Source organism: Carassius auratus, unplaced genomic scaffold (assembly GCF_003368295.1).
Source record: "Carassius auratus strain Wakin unplaced genomic scaffold, ASM336829v1 scaf_tig00055018, whole genome shotgun sequence".
Taxonomy (NCBI): domain Eukaryota; kingdom Metazoa; phylum Chordata; class Actinopteri; order Cypriniformes; family Cyprinidae; genus Carassius; species Carassius auratus.
Window position 1 is genome coordinate 1 of NW_020527331.1, and position 16,237 is coordinate 16,237.

Consider the following 16,237-nt stretch of genomic DNA (forward strand, 5'->3'; position numbering starts at 1 on the left):
TTTCTTTCCTACTTATATAATTTACTGGCGATAAGATTGGCTGATCTTTAAATAGCCCTCTCTTTGCAGCAGAACTTGCTTACGGCCATACCAACTGGCTATGCCGATTCATCTGATCTCGGAAGCTAAGCAGGTTTGGGCCTGGTTAGTACTTGGATGGGAAACCGCCATGGGAATACCAGGTGCTGTAAGCTTTTTGGAAAATTTTTCACTTAGTATAATAATATTTTTGCCAAAAAAATAGAGTCAATGCCGATACTGAATAATTTGCAGGTTGGCTGGTTAGTACATGGATTGGGAGACTGCCTGGGAATACCAGGTTGCTCTTAATCTTTTTGGAAAATTTTGCAAGAATTTATAATATCTTTCATAAAAAAAAAGAAAAAAAAAAAAGAGTCAATGCGATCTCTTGAATATTTGCAGGTTTGGGCTGGTTAGTAATGGATGGGAGACTGCCTGGGAATACCAGGTGCTGTAAGCTTTTTTGGAAAATTTCACAATTATTTAATAATCTTTCATAAAAAAAAAAAAAGAGTCAATGCCCGATCTCTGATCTTAGCAGGTTTAGGTCTGGTTAGTACTTTTATGAGAGACTGCTAGGAATACGCAGGTGCTTTAAGCTTTTGGGTTTTCTTTCCTACTTATATAATGTATCTGGCGATAAGATTGGCTGTTTTTTAAATAGCCCTCTCTTTGCAGCAGACACGCTTACAGCCATACAACCTGGCTATGCCGATCTCGTCTGATCTCGGAAGCTAAGCAGGTTTGGGCTGGTTAGTACTTGAATGGGAGACCGCCTGGGAATACCAGGTGCTGTAAGCTTTTTGGACATTTTTTCACTTAGTAATAATAAAATTTTGCCAAAAATAGAGTCAATGCCCGATCTCTGAATATTAGCAGGTTTGGGCTGGTTAGTAAATGGATGGGAGACTGCTGGGAATACCAGGTGCTTTTAAGCTTTTGGGTTTTTCTTTCCTACTTATAATAATGTACTGGCGATAAGATTGGCTGATCTTTAAATAGCCTCTCTTTGCAGGCAGACTTCGCTTCGGCCATACCAACTGGCTATGCCCGATTCATCTGATCTCGGAAGCTAAGCAGGTTTGGGCCTGGTTAATACTGGAATGGGAGACCGCCTGGGAATACGCAGGTGCTGTAAGCTTTTTTGGAAATTTTTTCACTTAGTATATAATAATTTTGCCAAAAAATAGAGTCAATGCTGATCTCTGAATATTAGCAGGTTTGGGCCTGGTTAGTAAATGGATGGGAGACTGCCTGGGAATACCAGGTGGTGTAAGCTTTTTGGACATTTTTCACTTAGTATATAATAATTTTGCCAAAAAATAGAGTCAATGCCCGATCTCTGAATATTTGCAGGTTTGGGCCTGGTTAGTACATGGATGGGAGACTGCCTGGGAATACAGGTGCTTTAATCTTTTTGGACATTTTTCACTTAGTATATAATAATTTTGCCAAAAATAGAGTCAATGCCCGATCTCTCTGAATCTTAGCAGGGTTAGGTCTGGTTACTACTTTTATGAGAGACTGCCTAGGAATACCAGGTCTTTAAGCTTTTGGGTTTTCTTTTCCTAACTTATATAATGTACTGGCGATAAGATTGGCTGGTTCTTTAAATAGCCCTCTCTTTGTCAGCATGACCTTACGGCTTATGGCCATACCACCGTGGCTATGCCCGATCTGTCGGTCTGATCTCGGAAGCTAAGCATGTGGGCCTGGTTAGTACACGGATGGGAGACTGCCTGGGAATACCAGGTGCTGTTAAGCTTTTTGGAGCATTTTACTTTAGATATAAATTTTTTGCCAAAAAATAGAGTCAATGCCCGATCACATAATATTTGCAGGTTTTGGGCCTGGTTAGTACATGGATGGGAGACTGCCTGGGAATACCAGGTGCTTTAATCTTTTTGGAAATTTCACGAATTATATAATAATCTTTCATAAAAAAAAAAAAGAGTCAATGCTTTAAGCTTTTGGGTTTTCTTTCCTACTTATATAATGTACTGGCGATAAGATTGGCTGGTCTTTAAATAGCCCTCTCTTTGCCAGCAGACTACGCTTACAGCCATACCAACCTGGCTATGCCCGATCTCGTCTGATCTCGGAAGCTAAGCAGGTTTGGGCCTGGTTAGTACTTGAATGGGAGACCGCCTGGGAATACCAGGTGCTGTAAGCTTTTTGGACATTTTTTCACTTAGTATATAATAATTTTGCCAAAAAATAGAGTCAATGCCCGATCTCTGAAATATTTGCAGGTTTGGGCCCTGGTTAGTACATGGAAGGGAGACTGCCTGGGAATACCAGGTGCTGTAGCTTTTTGGAAAATTTCACGAATTATATAATAATCTTTCATAAAAAAAAAAAAAAGAGTCAATGCCCGATCTCTGAATCTTAGCAGGTTTAGGTCTGGTTAGTACTTTTATGAGAGACTGCCTAGGAATACCAGGTGCTTTAAGCTTTTGGGTTTTCTTTCCTACTTATATAATGTACTGGCGATAAGATTGGCTGTTCTTTAAATAGCCCTCTCTTTGCCAGCAGACTTCGCTTACGGCCATACCAACCTGGCTATGCCCGATCTCGTCTGATCTCGGAAGCTAAAGCAGGTTTGGGCCTGGTTAGTACTTGAATGGGAGACCGCCTGGGAATACCAGGTGCTGTAAGCTTTATGGACATTTTTCACTTAGGTATATAATAATTTTGCCAAAAAATAGAGTCAATGCCCGATCTCTGAATATTAGCAGGTTTGGGCCTGGTTAGTACATGGATGGGAGACTGCCTGGGAATACCAGGTGCTTTAAGCTTTTGGGTTTTCTTTCCTACTTATATAATGTACTGGCGATAAGATTGGCTGATCTTTAAAATAGCCCTCTCTTTGCAGCAGACTTCGCTTACGGCCATACCAACCTGGCTATGCCCGATCTGATCTGATCTCGGAAGCTGAGCAGGTTTGGGCCTGGTTAATACTTGGATGGGAGACCGCCTGGGAATACCAGGTGCTGTAAGCTTTTTGGAAATTTTTCACTTAGTATATAATAATTTTGCCAAAAAATAGAGTCAATGCCGATCTCTGAATATTAGCAGGTTTGGGCCTGGTTAGTACATGGATGGGAGACTGCCTGGGAATACCAGGTGCTGTAAGCTTTTTGGACATTTTTCACTTAGTATATAATAATTTTGCCAAAAAATAGAGTCAATGCCCGATCTCTGAATATTTGCAGGTTTGGGCCTGGTTAGTACATGGATGGGAGACTGCCTGGGAATACCAGGTGCTTTAATCTTTTTGGACATTTTTCACTTAGTATATAATAATTTTGCCAAAAATTAGAGTCAATGCCCGATCTCTGAATCTTAGCAGGTTTAGGTCTGGTTAGTACTTTTATGAGAGGACTGCCTAGGAATACCAGGTGCTTTAAGCTTTTGGGTTTTCTTTCCTACTTATATAATGTACTGGCGATAAGATTGGCTGTTTTTTAAATAGCCCTCTCTTTGCAGCAGACTACGCTTACAGCCATACCAACCTGGCTATGCCCGATCTCGTCTGATCTCGGAAGCTAAGCAGGTTTGGGCCTGGTTAGTACTTGAATGGGAGACCGCCTGGGAATACCAGGTGCTGTAAGCTTTTTGGACATTTTTCACTTAGTATATAATAATTTTGCCAAAAAATAGAGTCAATGCCCGATCTCTGAATATTAGCAGGTTTGGGCCTGGTTAGTACATGGATGGGAGACTGCCTGGGAATACCAGGTGCTTTAAGCTTTTGGGTTTTCTTTCCTACTTATATAATGTACTGGCGATAAGATTGGCTGATCTTTAAATAGCCCTCTCTTTGCAGCAGACTTCGCTTACGGCCATACCAACTTGGCTATGCCCGATCTCATCTGATCTCGGAAGCTAAGCAGGTTTGGGCCTGGTTAATACTTGGATGGGAGACCGCCTGGGAATACCAGGTGCTGTAAGCTTTTTGGAAATTTTTCACTTAGTATATAATAATTTTGCCAAAAAATAGAGTCAATGCCGATCTCTGAATATTAGCAGGTTTGGGCCTGGTTAGTACATGGATGGGAGACTGCCTGGGAATACCAGGTGCTGTAAGCTTTTTGGACATTTTTCACTTAGTATATAATAATTTTGCCAAAAAATAGAGTCAATGCCCGATCTCTGAATATTTGCAGGTTTGGGCCTGGTTAGTACATGGATGGGAGACTGCCTGGGAATACCAGGTGCTTTAATCTTTTTGGACATTTTTCACTTAGTATATAATAATTTTGCCAAAAAATAGAGTCAATGCCCGATCTCTGAATCTTAGCAGGTTTAGGTCTGGTTACTACTTTTATGAGAGACTGCCTAGGAATACCAGGTGCTTTAAGCTTTTGGGTTTTCTTTCCTACTTATATAATGTACTGGCGATAAGATTGGCTGTTCTTTAAATAGCCCTCTCTTTGCAGCAGACTACGCTTATGGCCATACCAACCTGGCTATGCCCGATCTCGTCTGATCTCGGAAGCTAAGCATGTTTGGGCCTGGTTAGTACACGGATGGGAGACTGCCTGGGAATACCAGGTGCTGTAAGCTTTTTGGACATTTTTCACTTAGTATATAATAATTTTGCCAAAAAATAGAGTCAATGCCCGATCACTGAATATTTGCAGGTTTGGGCCTGGTTAGTACATGGATGGGAGACTGCCTGGGAATACCAGGTGCTTTAATCTTTTTGGAAAATTTCACGAATTATATAATAATCTTTCATAAAAAAAAAAAAAAGAGTCAATGCTTTAAGCTTTTGGGTTTTCTTTCCTACTTATATAATGTACTGGCGATAAGATTGGCTGGTATTTAAATAGCCCTCTCTTTTCAGCAGACTTCGCTTACGGCCATACCAACCTGGCTATGCCCGATCTCGTCTGATCTCGGAAGCTAAGCAGGTTTGGGCCTGGTTAGTACTTGGATGAGAGACCGCCTGGGAATACCAGGTGCTGTAAGCTTTTTGGACATTTTTCACTTAGTATATAATAATTTTGCCAAAAAATAGAGTCAATGCCCGATCTCTGAATATTAGCAGGTTTGGGCCTGGTTAGTACATGGATGGGAGACTGCCTGGGAATACCAGGTGCTGTAAGCTTTTTGGACATTTTTCACTTAGTATATAATAATTTTGCCAAAAAATAGAGTCAATGCCCGATCTCTGAATATTTGCAGGTTTGGGCCTGGTTAGTACATGGATGGGAGACTGCCTGGGAATACCAGGTGCTGTAAGCTTTTTGGAAAATTTCACGAATTATATAATAATCTTTCATAAAAAAAAAAAAAAAGAGTCAATGCCCGATCTATGAATCTTAGCAGGTTTAGGTCTGGTTAGTACTTTTATGAGAGACTGCCTAGGAATACCAGGTGCTTTAAGCTTTTGGGTTTTCTTTCCTACTTATATAATGTACTGGCGATAAGATTGGCTGTTCTTTAAATAGCCCTCTCTTTGCAGCAGACTTCGCTTACGGCCATACCAACCTGGTTATGCCCGATCTCGTCTGATCTCGGAAGCTAAGCAGGTTTGGGCCTGGTTAGTACTTGAATGGGAGACCGCCTGGGGATACCAGGTGCTGTAAGCTTTTTGGACATTTTTCACTTAGTATATAATAATTTTGCCAAAAAATAGAGTCAATGCCCGATCTCTGAATATTAGCAGGTTTGGGCCTGGTTAGTACATGGATGGGAGACTGCCTGGGAATACCAGGTGCTTTAAGCTTTTGGGTTTTCTTTCCTACTTATATAATGTACTGGCGATAAGATTGGCTGATCTTTAAATAGCCCTCTCTTTGCAGCAGACTTCGCTTACGGCCATACCAACCTGGCTATGCCCGATCTCATCTGATCTCGGAAGCTAAGCAGGTTTGGGCCTGGTTAATACTTGGATGGGAGACCGCCTGGGAATACCAGGTGCTGTAAGCTTTTTGGAAATTTTTCACTTAGTATATAATAATTTTGCCAAAAAATAGAGTCAATGCCGATCTCTGAATATTAGCAGGTTTGGGCCTGGTTAGTACATGGATGGGAGACTGCCTGGGAATACCAGGTGCTGTAAGCTTTTTGGACATTTTTCACTTAGTATATAATAATTTTGCCAAAAAATAGAGTCAATGCCCGATCACTGAATATTTGCAGGTTTGGGCCTGGTTAGTACATGGATGGGAGACTGCCTGGGAATACCAGGTGCTTTAATCTTTTTGGACATTTTTCACTTAGTATATAATAATTTTGCCAAAAAATAGAGTCAATGCCCGATCTCTGAATCTTAGCAGGTTTAGGTCTGGTTAGTACTTTTATGAGAGACTGCCTAGGAATACCAGGTGCTTTAAGCTTTTGGGTTTTCTTTCCTACTTATATAATGTACTGGCGATAAGATTGGCTGATCTTTAAATAGCCCTCTCTTTGCAGCAAACTTCGCTTACGGCCATACCAACCTGGCTATGCCCGATCTCATCTGATCTCGGAAGCTAAGCAGGTTTGGGCCTGGTTAATACTTGGATGGGAGACCGCCTGGGAATACCAGGTGCTGTAAGCTTTTTTGAAATTTTTCACTTAGTATATAATAATTTTGCCAAAAAATAGAGTCAATGCCGATCTCTGAATATTAGCAGGTTTGGGCCTGGTTAGTACATGGATGGGAGACTGCCTGGGAATACCAGGTGCTGTAAGCTTTTTGGACATTTTTCACTTAGTATATAATAATTTTGCCAAAAAAAAGAGTCAATGCCCGATCTCTGAATATTTGCAGGTTTGGGCCTGGTTAGTACATGGATGGGAGACTGCCTGGGAATACCAGGTGCTTTAATCTTTTTGGAAAATTTCACGAATTATATAATAATCTTTCATAAAAAAAAAAAAAAGAGTCAATGCCCGATCTCTGAATCTTAGCAGGTTTAGGTCTGGTTAGTACTTTGATGAGAGAATGCCTAGGAATACCAGGTGCTTTAAGCTTTTGGGTTTTCTTTCCTACTTATATAATGTACTGCCGATAAGATTGGCTGGTCTTTAAATAGCCCTCTCTTTGCAGCAGACTTCGCTTACGGCCATACCAACCTGGCTATGCCCGATCTCGTCTGATCTCGGAAGCTAAGCAGGTTTGGGCCTGGTTAGTACTTGGATGGGAAACCACCTGGGAATACCAGGTGCTGTAAGCTTTTTGGACATTTTTCACTTAGTATGTAATAATTTTGCCAAAAAATAGAGTCAATGCCTGATCTCTGAACATTAGCAGGTTTGGGCCTGCTTAGTACATGGATGGGAGACTGCCTGGGAATACCAGGTGCTTTATTCTTTTTGGAAAATTTCACGAATTATATAATAATCTTTCATTAAAAAAAAAAAAAAGAGTCAATGCCCGATCTCTGAATCTTAGCAGGTTTGGGCCTGGTTAGTACATGGATGGGAGACTGCCTGGGAATACCAGGTTCTGTAAGCTTTTTGGACATTTTTCACTTAGTATATAATAATCTTTCATAAAAAAAAAGAAAAAAAAAAAGAGTCAATGCCCGATCTCTGAATCTTAGCAGGTTTAGGTCTGGTTAGTACTTTGATGAGAGAATGCCTAGGAATACCAGGTGCTTTAAGCTTTTGGGTTTTCTTTCCTACTTATATAATGTACTGCCGATAAGATTGGCTGGTCTTTAAATAGCCCTCTCTTTGCAGCAGACTTCGCTTACGGCCATACCAACCTGGCTATGCCCGATCTCGTCTGATCTCGGAAGCTAAGCAGGTTTGGGCCTGGTTAGTACTTGGATGGGAAACCGCCTGGGAATACCAGGTGCTGTAAGCTTTTTGGACATTTTTCACTTAGTATATAATAATTTTGCCAAAATATAGAGTCAATGCCCGATCTCTGAATATTAGCAGGTTTGGGCCTGGTTAGTACATGGATGGGAGACTGCCTGGGAATACCAGGTGCTTTAAGCTTTTGGGTTTTCTTTCCTACTTATATAATGTACTGGCGATAAGATTGGCTGATCTTTAAATAGCCCTCTCTTTGCAGCAGACTTCGCTTACGGCCATACCAACCTGGCTATGCCCGATCTCATCTGATCTCGGAAGCTAAGCAGGTTTGGGCCTGGTTAATACTTGGATGGGAGACCGCCTGGGAATACCAGGTGCTGTAAGCTTTTTGGAAATTTTTCACTTAGTATATAATAATTTTGCCAAAAAATAGAGTCAATGCCCGATCTCTGAATATTAGCAGGTTTGGGCCTGGTTAGTACATGGATGGGAGACTGCCTGGGAATACCAGGTGCTTTAAGCTTTTGGGTTTTCTTTCCTACTTATATAATGTACTGGCGATAAGATTGGCTGATCTTTAAATAGCCCTCTCTTTGCAGCAGACTTCGCTTACGGCCATACCAACCTGGCTATGCCCGATCTCATCTGATCTCGGAAGCTAAGCAGGTTTGGGCCTGGTTAATACTTGGATGGGAGACCGCCTGGGAATACCAGGTGCTGTAAGCTTTTTGGAAATTTTTCACTTAGTATATAATAATTTTGCCAAAAAATAGAGTCAATGCCGATCTCTGAATATTAGCAGGTTTGGGCCTGGTTAGTACATGGATGGGAGACTGCCTGGGAATACCAGGTGCTGTAAGCTTTTTGGACATTTTTCACTTAGTATATAATAATTTTGCCAAAAAATAGAGTCAATGCCCGATCTCTGAATATTTGCAGGTTTGGGCCTGGTTAGTACATGGATGGGAGACTGCCTGGGAATACCAGGTGCTTTAATCTTTTTGGACATTTTTCACTTAGTATATAATAATTTTGCCAAAAAATAGAGTCAATGCCCGATCTCTGAATCTTAGCAGGTTTAGGTCTGGTTACTACTTTTATGAGAGACTGCCTAGGAATACCAGGTGCTTTAAGCTTTTGGGTTTTCTTTCCTACTTATATAATGTACTGGCGATAAGATTGGCTGTTCTTTAAATAGCCCTCTCTTTGCAGCAGACTACGCTTATGGCCATACCAACCTGGCTATGCCCGATCTCGTCTGATCTCGGAAGCTAAGCATGTTTGGGCCTGGTTAGTACACGGATGGGAGACTGCCTGGGAATACCAGGTGCTGTAAGCTTTTTGGACATTTTTCACTTAGTATATAATAATTTTGCCAAAAAATAGAGTCAATGCCCGATCACTGAATATTTGCAGGTTTGGGCCTGGTTAGTACATGGATGGGAGACTGCCTGGGAATACCAGGTGCTTTAATCTTTTTGGAAAATTTCACGAATTATATAATAATCTTTCATAAAAAAAAAAAAAGAGTCAATGCTTTAAGCTTTTGGGTTTTCTTTCCTACTTATATAATGTACTGGCGATAAGATTGGCTGGTCTTTAAATAGCCCTCTCTTTTCAGCAGACTTCGCTTACGGCCATACCAACCTGGCTATGCCCGATCTCGTCTGATCTCGGAAGCTAAGCAGGTTTGGGCCTGGTTAGTACTTGGATGAGAGACCGCCTGGGAATACCAGGTGCTGTAAGCTTTTTGGACATTTTTCACTTAGTATATAATAATTTTGCCAAAAAATAGAGTCAATGCCCGATCTCTGAATATTAGCAGGTTTGGGCCTGGTTAGTACATGGATGGGAGACTGCCTGGGAATACCAGGTGCTGTAAGCTTTTTGGACATTTTTCACTTAGTATATAATAATTTTGCCAAAAAATAGAGTCAATGCCCGATCTCTGAATATTTGCAGGTTTGGGCCTGGTTAGTACATGGATGGGAGACTGCCTGGGAATACCAGGTGCTGTAAGCTTTTTGGAAAATTTCACGAATTATATAATAATCTTTCATAAAAAAAAAAAAAAAAAGAGTCAATGCCCGATCTATGAATCTTAGCAGGTTTAGGTCTGGTTAGTACTTTTATGAGAGACTGCCTAGGAATACCAGGTGCTTTAAGCTTTTGGGTTTTCTTTCCTACTTATATAATGTACTGGCGATAAGATTGGCTGTTCTTTAAATAGCCCTCTCTTTGCAGCAGACTTCGCTTACGGCCATACCAACCTGGTTATGCCCGATCTCGTCTGATCTCGGAAGCTAAGCAGGTTTGGGCCTGGTTAGTACTTGAATGGGAGACCGCCTGGGGATACCAGGTGCTGTAAGCTTTTTGGACATTTTTCACTTAGTATATAATAATTTTGCCAAAAAATAGAGTCAATGCCCGATCTCTGAATATTAGCAGGTTTGGGCCTGGTTAGTACATGGATGGGAGACTGCCTGGGAATACCAGGTGCTTTAAGCTTTTGGGTTTTCTTTCCTACTTATATAATGTACTGGCGATAAGATTGGCTGATCTTTAAATAGCCCTCTCTTTGCAGCAGACTTCGCTTACGGCCATACCAACCTGGCTATGCCCGATCTCATCTGATCTCGGAAGCTAACCAGGTTTGGGCCTGGTTAATACTTGGATGGGAGACCGCCTGGGAATACCAGGTGCTGTAAGCTTTTTGGAAATTTTTCACTTAGTATATAATAATTTTGCCAAAAAATAGAGTCAATGCCGATCTCTGAATATTAGCAGGTTTGGGCCTGGTTAGTACATGGATGGGAGACTGCCTGGGAATACCAGGTGCTGTAAGCTTTTTGGACATTTTTCACTTAGTATATAATAATTTTGCCAAAAAATAGAGTCAATGCCCGATCACTGAATATTTGCAGGTTTGGGCCTGGTTAGTACATGGATGGGAGACTGCCTGGGAATACCAGGTGCTTTAATCTTTTTGGACATTTTTCACTTAGTATATAATAATTTTGCCAAAAAATAGAGTCAATGCCCGATCTCTGAATCTTAGCAGGTTTAGGTCTGGTTAGTACTTTTATGAGAGACTGCCTAGGAATACCAGGTGCTTTAAGCTTTTGGGTTTTCTTTCCTACTTATATAATGTACTGGCGATAAGATTGGCTGATCTTTAAATAGCCCTCTCTTTGCAGCAAACTTCGCTTACGGCCATACCAACCTGGCTATGCCCGATCTCATCTGATCTCGGAAGCTAAGCAGGTTTGGGCCTGGTTAATACTTGGATGGGAGACCGCCTGGGAATACCAGGTGCTGTAAGCTTTTTTGAAATTTTTCACTTAGTATATAATAATTTTGCCAAAAAATAGAGTCAATGCCGATCTCTGAATATTAGCAGGTTTGGGCCTGGTTAGTACATGGATGGGAGACTGCCTGGGAATACCAGGTGCTGTAAGCTTTTTGGACATTTTTCACTTAGTATATAATAATTTTGCCAAAAAAAAGAGTCAATGCCCGATCTCTGAATATTTGCAGGTTTGGGCCTGGTTAGTACATGGATGGGAGACTGCCTGGGAATACCAGGTGCTTTAATCTTTTTGGAAAATTTCACGAATTATATAATAATCTTTCATTAAAAAAAAAAAAAAGAGTCAATGCCCGATCTCTGAATCTTAGCAGGTTTGGGCCTGGTTAGTACATGGATGGGAGACTGCCTGGGAATACCAGGTTCTGTAAGCTTTTTGGACATTTTTCACTTAGTATATAATAATCTTTCATAAAAAAAAAGAAAAAAAAAAAGAGTCAATGCCCGATCTCTGAATCTTAGCAGGTTTAGGTCTGGTTAGTACTTTGATGAGAGAATGCCTAGGAATACCAGGTGCTTTAAGCTTTTGGGTTTTCTTTCCTACTTATATAATGTACTGCCGATAAGATTGTCTGGTCTTTAAATAGCCCTCTCTTTGCAGCAGACTTCGCTTACGGCCATACCAACCTGGCTATGCCCGATCTCGTCTGATCTCGGAAGCTAAGCAGGTTTGGGCCTGGTTAGTACTTGGATGGGAAACCGCCTGGGAATACCAGGTGCTGTAAGCTTTTTGGACATTTTTCACTTAGTATATAATAATTTTGCCAAAATATAGAGTCAATGCCCGATCTCTGAATATTAGCAGGTTTGGGCCTGGTTAGTACATGGATGGGAGACTGCCTGGGAATACCAGGTGCTTTAAGCTTTTGGGTTTTCTTTCCTACTTATATAATGTACTGGCGATAAGATTGGCTGATCTTTAAATAGCCCTCTCTTTGCAGCAGACTTCGCTTACGGCCATACCAACCTGGCTATGCCCGATCTCATCTGATCTCGGAAGCTAAGCAGGTTTGGGCCTGGTTAATACTTGGATGGGAGACCGCCTGGGAATACCAGGTGCTGTAAGCTTTTTGGAAATTTTTCACTTAGTATATAATAATTTTGCCAAAAAATAGAGTCAATGCCGATCTCTGAATATTAACAGGTTTGGGCCTGGTTAGTACATGGATGGGAGACTGCCTGGGAATACCAGGTGCTGTAAGCTTTTTGGACATTTTTCACTTAGTATATAATAATTTTGCCAAAAAATAGAGTCAATGCCCGATCTCTGAATATTTGCAGGTTTGGGCCTGGTTAGTACATGGATGGGAGACTGCCTGGGAATACCAGGTGCTGTAAGCTTTTTGGACATTTTTCACTTAGTATATAATAATTTTGCCAAAAAATAGAGTCAATGCCCGATCTCTGAATATTAGCAGGTTTGGGCCTGGTTAGTACATGGATGGGAGACTGCCTGGGAATACCAGGTGCTTTAAGCTTTTGGGTTTTCTTTCCTACTTATATAATGTACTGGCGATAAGATTGGCTGATCTTTAAATAGCCCTCTCTTTGCAGCAGACTTCGCTTACGGCCATACCAACCTGGCTATGCCCGATCTCATCTGATCTCGGAAGCTAAGCAGGTTTGGGCCTGGTTAATACTTGGATGGGAGACCGCCTGGGAATACCAGGTGCTGTAAGCTTTTTGGAAATTTTTCACTTAGTATATAATAATTTTGCCAAAAAATAGAGTCAATGCCGATCTCTGAATATTAGCAGGTTTGGGCCTGGTTAGTACATGGATGGGAGACTGCCTGGGAATACCAGGTTCTGTAAGCTTTTTGGACATTTTTCACTTAGTATATAATAATCTTTCATAAAAAAAAAAGAAAAAAAAAAAAGAGTCAATGCCCGATCTCTGAATCTTAGCAGGTTTAGGTCTGGTTAGTACTGTGATGAGAGAATGCCTAGGAATACCAGTTGCTTTAAGCTTTTGGGTTTTCTTTCCTACTTATATAATGTACTGCCGATAAGATTGGCTGGTCTTTAAATAGCCCTCTCTTTGCAGCAGACTTCGCTTACGGCCATACCAACCTGGCTATGCCCGATCTCGTCTGATCTCGGAAGCTAAGCAGGTTTGGGCCTGGTTAGTACTTGGATGGGAAACCGCCTGGGAATACCAGGTGCTGTAAGCTTTTTGGACATTTTTCACTTAGTATGTAATAATTTTGCCAAAAAATAGAGTCAATGCCTGATCTCTGAACATTAGCAGGTTTGGGCCTGCTTAGTACATGGATGGGAGACTGCCTGGGAATACCAGGTGCTTTATTCTTTTTGGAAAATTTCACGAATTATATTATAATCTTTCATTAAAAAAAAAAAAAAGAGTCAATGCCCGATCTCTGAATCTTAGCAGGTTTAGGTCTGGTTAGTACTTTTATGAGAGACTGCCTAGGAATACCAGGTGCTTTAAGCTTTTGGGTTTTCTTTCCTACTTATATAATGTACTGGCGATAAGATTGGCTGTTCTTTAAATAGCCCTCTCTTTGCAGCAGACTTCGCTTACGGCCATACCAACCTGGCTATGCCCGATCTCGTCTGATCTCGGAAGCTAAGCAGGTTTGGGCCTGGTTAGTACTTGAATGGGAGACCGCCTGGGAATACCAGGTGCTGTAAGCTTTTTGGACATTTTTCACTTGGTATATAATAATTTTGCCAAAAATAGAGTCAATGCCCGATCTCTGAATATTAGCAGGTTTGGGCCTGGTTAGTACATGGATGGGAGACTGCCTGGGAATACCAGGTGCTTTAAGCTTTTGGGTTTTCTTTCCTACTTATATAATGTACTGGCGATAAGATTGGCTGATCTTTAAATAGCCCTCTCTTTGCAGCAGACTTCGCTTACGGCCATACCAACCTGGCTATTCCCGATCTCATCTGATCTCGGAAGCTAAGCAGGTTTGGGCCTGGTTAATACTTGGATGGGAGACCGCCTGGGAATACCAGGTGCTGTAAGCTTTTTGGAAATTTTTCACTTAGTATATAATAATTTTGCCAAAAAATAGAGTCAATGCCGATCTCTGAATATTAACAGGTTTGGGCCTGGTTAGTACATGGATGGGAGACTGCCTGGGAATACCAGGTGCTGTAAGCTTTTTGGACATTTTTCACTTAGTATATAATAATTTTGCCAAAAAATAGAGTCAATGCCCGATCTCTGAATATTTGCAGGTTTGGGCCTGGTTAGTACATGGATGGGAGACTGCCTGGGAATACCAGGTGCTGTAAGCTTTTTGGACATTTTTCACTTAGTATATAATAATTTTGCCAAAAAATAGAGTCAATGCCCGATCACTGAATATTTGCAGGTTTGGGCCTGGTTAGTACATGGATGGGAGACTGCCTGGGAATACCAGGTGCTTTAATCTTTTTGGAAAATTTCACGAATTATATAATAATCTTTCATAAAAAAAAAAAAAAAGAGTCAATGCCCGATCTCTGAATCTTAGCAGGTTTAGGTCTGGTTAGTACTTTTATGAGAGACTGCCTAGGAATACCAGGTGCTTTAAGCTTTTGGGTTTTCTTTCCTACTTATATAATGTACTGGCGATAAGATTGGCTGTTCTTTAAATAGCCCTCTCTTTGCAGCAGACTTCGCTTACGGCCATACCAACCTGGCTATGCCCGATCTCGTCTGATCTCGGAAGCTAAGCAGGTTTGGGCCTGGTTAGTACTTGAATGGGAGACCGCCTGGGAATACCAGGTGCTGTAAGCTTTTTGGACATTTTTCACTTACTAAATAATAATTTTGCCAAAAAATAGAGTCAATGCCCGATCTCTGAATATTTGCAGGTTTGGGCCTGGTTAGTACATGGATGGGAGACTGCCTGGGAATACCAGGTGCTGTAAGCTTTTTGGACATTTTTCACTTAGTATATAATAATTTTGCCAAAAAATAGAGTCAATGCCCGATCACTGAATATTTGCAGGTTTGGGCCTGGTTAGTACATGGATGGGAGACTGCCTGGGAATACCAGGTGCTTTAATCTTTTTGGACATTTTTCACTTAGTATATAATAATTTTGCCAAAAAATGGAGTCAATGCCCGATCTCTGAATCTTAGCAGGTTTAGGTCTGGTTAGTACTTTTATGAGAGACTGCCTAGGAATACCAGGTGCTTTAAGCTTTTGGGTTTTCTTTCCTACTTATATAATGTACTGGCGATAAGATTGGCTGTTCTTTAAATAGCCCTCTCTTTGCAGCAGACTACGCTTACGGCCATACCAACCTGGCTATGCTCGATCTCGTCTGATCTCGGAAGCTAAGCAGGTTTGGGCCTGGTTAGTACTTGGATGGGAGACCGCCTGGGAATACCAGGTGCTGTAAGCTTTTTGGACATTTTTCACTTAGTATATAATAATTTTGCCAAAAAATAGAGTCAATGCCCGATCACTGAATATTTGCAGGTTTGAGCCTGGTTAGTACATGGATGGGAGACTGCCTGGGAATACCAGGTGCTGTAAGCTTTTTGGACATTTTTCTCTTAGTTTTTAATAATTTTGCCAAAAAATAGAGTCAATGCCCGATCTCTGAATCTTAGCAGGTTTAGGTCTGGTTAGTACTTTGATGAGAGACTGCCTAGGAATACCAGGTGCTTTAAGCTTTTGGGTTTTCTTTCCTACTTATATAATGTACTGGCGATAAGATTGGCTGGTCTTTAAATAGCCCTCTCTTTGCAGCAGACTTCGCTTACGGCCATACCAACCTGGCTATGTCCGATCTCGTCTGATCTCGGAAGCTAAGCAGGTTTGGGCCTGGTTAGTACTTGGATGGGAGACCGCCTGGGAATACCAGGTGCTGTAAGCTTTTTGGACATTTTTCACTTAGTATATAATAATTTTGCCAAAAAATAGAGTCAGTGCCTGATCTCTGAATATTAGCAGGTTTGGGCCTGTTTAGTACATGGATGGGAGACTGCCTGGGAATATACTGCCTTTAATTATAATTTTGCATTATTGAGACACTGTTTTCCTAATGAATGTTGTTCAGTGCTTTGACGCAATGTATTTTGTTTAAAGCACTATATAAATAAAGGTGATTGATTGATTGA

The 16,237-nt window shown here is 41.1% G+C and overlaps 28 non-coding genes and 2 pseudogenes across 28 annotated transcripts; all 30 read left to right on the top strand.

The window, feature by feature from the left end:
• Nucleotides 1-77: 77 nt before the first annotated feature.
• Nucleotides 78-194, top strand: LOC113090426 (uncharacterized; annotated as a pseudogene).
• A 512-nt stretch (nucleotides 195-706) lies between these two features.
• On the top strand, nucleotides 707-822 carry LOC113090425 (uncharacterized; annotated as a pseudogene).
• A 1,253-nt stretch (nucleotides 823-2,075) lies between these two features.
• On the top strand, nucleotides 2,076-2,194 carry LOC113090394 (5S ribosomal RNA). Its single transcript, XR_003287055.1, has one exon. It is a non-coding gene; the product is annotated as a 5S ribosomal RNA (ribosomal RNA).
• Nucleotides 2,195-2,561: 367 nt separating this feature from the next.
• Nucleotides 2,562-2,681, top strand: LOC113090417 (5S ribosomal RNA). Its single transcript, XR_003287078.1, has one exon. It is a non-coding gene; the product is annotated as a 5S ribosomal RNA (ribosomal RNA).
• A 223-nt stretch (nucleotides 2,682-2,904) lies between these two features.
• LOC113090418 (5S ribosomal RNA) lies at nucleotides 2,905-3,023 on the top strand. The gene has a single exon (XR_003287079.1). It is a non-coding gene; the product is annotated as a 5S ribosomal RNA (ribosomal RNA).
• Nucleotides 3,024-3,518: 495 nt separating this feature from the next.
• LOC113090395 (5S ribosomal RNA) lies at nucleotides 3,519-3,637 on the top strand. Its single transcript, XR_003287056.1, has one exon. It is a non-coding gene; the product is annotated as a 5S ribosomal RNA (ribosomal RNA).
• Nucleotides 3,638-3,858: 221 nt separating this feature from the next.
• Nucleotides 3,859-3,977, top strand: LOC113090409 (5S ribosomal RNA). The gene has a single exon (XR_003287070.1). It is a non-coding gene; the product is annotated as a 5S ribosomal RNA (ribosomal RNA).
• Nucleotides 3,978-4,471: 494 nt separating this feature from the next.
• LOC113090420 (5S ribosomal RNA) lies at nucleotides 4,472-4,590 on the top strand. Its single transcript, XR_003287081.1, has one exon. It is a non-coding gene; the product is annotated as a 5S ribosomal RNA (ribosomal RNA).
• Nucleotides 4,591-4,881: 291 nt separating this feature from the next.
• On the top strand, nucleotides 4,882-5,000 carry LOC113090410 (5S ribosomal RNA). Its single transcript, XR_003287071.1, has one exon. It is a non-coding gene; the product is annotated as a 5S ribosomal RNA (ribosomal RNA).
• A 502-nt stretch (nucleotides 5,001-5,502) lies between these two features.
• LOC113090413 (5S ribosomal RNA) lies at nucleotides 5,503-5,621 on the top strand. Its single transcript, XR_003287074.1, has one exon. It is a non-coding gene; the product is annotated as a 5S ribosomal RNA (ribosomal RNA).
• A 221-nt stretch (nucleotides 5,622-5,842) lies between these two features.
• Nucleotides 5,843-5,961, top strand: LOC113090397 (5S ribosomal RNA). The gene has a single exon (XR_003287058.1). It is a non-coding gene; the product is annotated as a 5S ribosomal RNA (ribosomal RNA).
• Nucleotides 5,962-6,455: 494 nt separating this feature from the next.
• Nucleotides 6,456-6,574, top strand: LOC113090398 (5S ribosomal RNA). Its single transcript, XR_003287059.1, has one exon. It is a non-coding gene; the product is annotated as a 5S ribosomal RNA (ribosomal RNA).
• A 500-nt stretch (nucleotides 6,575-7,074) lies between these two features.
• On the top strand, nucleotides 7,075-7,193 carry LOC113090422 (5S ribosomal RNA). The gene has a single exon (XR_003287083.1). It is a non-coding gene; the product is annotated as a 5S ribosomal RNA (ribosomal RNA).
• A 516-nt stretch (nucleotides 7,194-7,709) lies between these two features.
• Nucleotides 7,710-7,828, top strand: LOC113090391 (5S ribosomal RNA). Its single transcript, XR_003287052.1, has one exon. It is a non-coding gene; the product is annotated as a 5S ribosomal RNA (ribosomal RNA).
• Nucleotides 7,829-8,049: 221 nt separating this feature from the next.
• Nucleotides 8,050-8,168, top strand: LOC113090399 (5S ribosomal RNA). Its single transcript, XR_003287060.1, has one exon. It is a non-coding gene; the product is annotated as a 5S ribosomal RNA (ribosomal RNA).
• A 221-nt stretch (nucleotides 8,169-8,389) lies between these two features.
• Nucleotides 8,390-8,508, top strand: LOC113090401 (5S ribosomal RNA). The gene has a single exon (XR_003287062.1). It is a non-coding gene; the product is annotated as a 5S ribosomal RNA (ribosomal RNA).
• A 494-nt stretch (nucleotides 8,509-9,002) lies between these two features.
• Nucleotides 9,003-9,121, top strand: LOC113090421 (5S ribosomal RNA). Its single transcript, XR_003287082.1, has one exon. It is a non-coding gene; the product is annotated as a 5S ribosomal RNA (ribosomal RNA).
• Nucleotides 9,122-9,411: 290 nt separating this feature from the next.
• LOC113090412 (5S ribosomal RNA) lies at nucleotides 9,412-9,530 on the top strand. Its single transcript, XR_003287073.1, has one exon. It is a non-coding gene; the product is annotated as a 5S ribosomal RNA (ribosomal RNA).
• A 504-nt stretch (nucleotides 9,531-10,034) lies between these two features.
• LOC113090414 (5S ribosomal RNA) lies at nucleotides 10,035-10,153 on the top strand. Its single transcript, XR_003287075.1, has one exon. It is a non-coding gene; the product is annotated as a 5S ribosomal RNA (ribosomal RNA).
• A 221-nt stretch (nucleotides 10,154-10,374) lies between these two features.
• On the top strand, nucleotides 10,375-10,493 carry LOC113090415 (5S ribosomal RNA). The gene has a single exon (XR_003287076.1). It is a non-coding gene; the product is annotated as a 5S ribosomal RNA (ribosomal RNA).
• Nucleotides 10,494-10,987: 494 nt separating this feature from the next.
• LOC113090402 (5S ribosomal RNA) lies at nucleotides 10,988-11,106 on the top strand. Its single transcript, XR_003287063.1, has one exon. It is a non-coding gene; the product is annotated as a 5S ribosomal RNA (ribosomal RNA).
• Nucleotides 11,107-11,758: 652 nt separating this feature from the next.
• Nucleotides 11,759-11,877, top strand: LOC113090392 (5S ribosomal RNA). The gene has a single exon (XR_003287053.1). It is a non-coding gene; the product is annotated as a 5S ribosomal RNA (ribosomal RNA).
• A 221-nt stretch (nucleotides 11,878-12,098) lies between these two features.
• LOC113090403 (5S ribosomal RNA) lies at nucleotides 12,099-12,217 on the top strand. The gene has a single exon (XR_003287064.1). It is a non-coding gene; the product is annotated as a 5S ribosomal RNA (ribosomal RNA).
• A 494-nt stretch (nucleotides 12,218-12,711) lies between these two features.
• LOC113090404 (5S ribosomal RNA) lies at nucleotides 12,712-12,830 on the top strand. Its single transcript, XR_003287065.1, has one exon. It is a non-coding gene; the product is annotated as a 5S ribosomal RNA (ribosomal RNA).
• A 373-nt stretch (nucleotides 12,831-13,203) lies between these two features.
• LOC113090393 (5S ribosomal RNA) lies at nucleotides 13,204-13,322 on the top strand. Its single transcript, XR_003287054.1, has one exon. It is a non-coding gene; the product is annotated as a 5S ribosomal RNA (ribosomal RNA).
• A 365-nt stretch (nucleotides 13,323-13,687) lies between these two features.
• LOC113090428 (5S ribosomal RNA) lies at nucleotides 13,688-13,806 on the top strand. Its single transcript, XR_003287084.1, has one exon. It is a non-coding gene; the product is annotated as a 5S ribosomal RNA (ribosomal RNA).
• Nucleotides 13,807-14,026: 220 nt separating this feature from the next.
• LOC113090405 (5S ribosomal RNA) lies at nucleotides 14,027-14,145 on the top strand. The gene has a single exon (XR_003287066.1). It is a non-coding gene; the product is annotated as a 5S ribosomal RNA (ribosomal RNA).
• Nucleotides 14,146-14,783: 638 nt separating this feature from the next.
• LOC113090390 (5S ribosomal RNA) lies at nucleotides 14,784-14,902 on the top strand. Its single transcript, XR_003287051.1, has one exon. It is a non-coding gene; the product is annotated as a 5S ribosomal RNA (ribosomal RNA).
• Nucleotides 14,903-15,397: 495 nt separating this feature from the next.
• On the top strand, nucleotides 15,398-15,516 carry LOC113090396 (5S ribosomal RNA). Its single transcript, XR_003287057.1, has one exon. It is a non-coding gene; the product is annotated as a 5S ribosomal RNA (ribosomal RNA).
• Nucleotides 15,517-15,874: 358 nt separating this feature from the next.
• On the top strand, nucleotides 15,875-15,993 carry LOC113090406 (5S ribosomal RNA). Its single transcript, XR_003287067.1, has one exon. It is a non-coding gene; the product is annotated as a 5S ribosomal RNA (ribosomal RNA).
• Nucleotides 15,994-16,237: the final 244 nt, after the last annotated feature.